Here is a 1,695-nt window from a genome sequence, read left to right on the forward strand (position 1 = left end):
AAAGCTGAGGGGCATGTAGGGCGGGAATGAGTGGAGAAGCTTCTCTAACATTCTGACATTTCTCGCATCCGGTGTTTTTTATTTATTTATTTATTTATTTATTTATTTATTTATAGTTTTACCTTTATTTTTTTTAAAGATATTTGCGCAGGACATGCGTATTCTACACAAGTACAGAAATAACAGTTTTCTCGAAGCTATAGTTCTAAATGAGGCGTGCGTATAGTAGTGGAGACTTATTTGTACATACCTGCTGCTAGTTCCATTAAATGCAAGTACAGTATTCACTGCTTTACTATGTCATCAAGTGTTAACAGTGGCTTTTTTCACTAAAGGAGAGTGCTGCTTTCCACGCAGTAGTATTACTGTTAATTATCATGCATGACCAGCACTGGCAGATTTCCCTGGTAAGAGGGGCTTATGCAGGGGCATAATGCATAGTTCAATGTGTGAGGCCTGACGTCTTCTTGGTGTTGCCCCTCCATGATGTATGGAGAAGTCAAGGAGCTGAAAGAACTTGTGAAAGCTGCTGTCAGCTCTCCCTTTAGTGAATATATCTATCATCTATCTATTATTGGGGCTTTAATAATAATATGCATTTTTAATATTTTAATTAAATATTATATACATTTTATCATATTATCCCACCGATTGTAACAGCTGTATCGCATCTGCAGGTGCTATATAAATAAATGTAGTGCAATATGATGTTGTTTCTATCTAAACTGTGACTTTTAAGGCTGCAGAACACGGATACATTTACACTCAACTCTTATGGTTCAATGAAAACACAAGATATGAACAAATGTAAAGAAATAAATTTAAAAAAAAAATCAAGAATTTTACTCTTGTAGACATCATCCAACTCTAGATGTATTTACATTTTACTTACATCTGTGCGAAATTGTTTTTCTCATTGAAATGCTGCACAGATGTCTAATTCATTTGCAAAAATATTTTTTTTTTACAGTTTCAGCAATGATATGCTTCATTATAATGTACATATAAAGCAGCCAGTTTAAGATATCTATCTGAATATTTACATTTAACAAATGTCGGGAAATATTTCATATCTAAAAAGAGTGCTCTTTTTCTGCATTGTAGTAGTGATTTATTTCCATAAATGGTGTTACCTCTCCATATGTTCTGTGGCAATGTGCTGAATTTGATATCCAGTACTGTTTTGTAGACTCGCAGATGCTATCGCTAAATTTATAATTAAGTGAAACAAAGGAACAATGGGACGGACAAAATATAAAATCTCTGACAATGCTCAGCCAGAGCCCCTGTATACAAATGAAAGCTTTCCTCTAGGTTTGTTCCTCGTAACCCTGATGTTTTCCAAGGAAGCAAAATATCAGCAAGAGAACATGAACCCGGACACCAGCAGGAATAAGGCAGCTGCTCAGGTACGACTAATGATTACACCAACACAACCAGAACACTTATAACATGATGGGTACACCAAAAAAAAACAAACTCCCAAGAGACAATGGGAATACATGGGAAATACTGAAGCTGAAGACGCGCAAAAACTAGCCTGGAAGCGACACAACACAAAATTAAAGAATCAAAAAATCTTTCCTCCTCAAATGACACTGAGGAGAAAGCTCTGAACTACAGTAGCTCAAAAAGTGCATACCTTGCATTGAAATCTTTTACTTGACCTAAAAATGCGTACAAAATAGTCCTGTA

Source organism: Spea bombifrons, chromosome 2 (genome assembly GCF_027358695.1).
Source record: "Spea bombifrons isolate aSpeBom1 chromosome 2, aSpeBom1.2.pri, whole genome shotgun sequence".
Taxonomy (NCBI): domain Eukaryota; kingdom Metazoa; phylum Chordata; class Amphibia; order Anura; family Pelobatidae; genus Spea; species Spea bombifrons.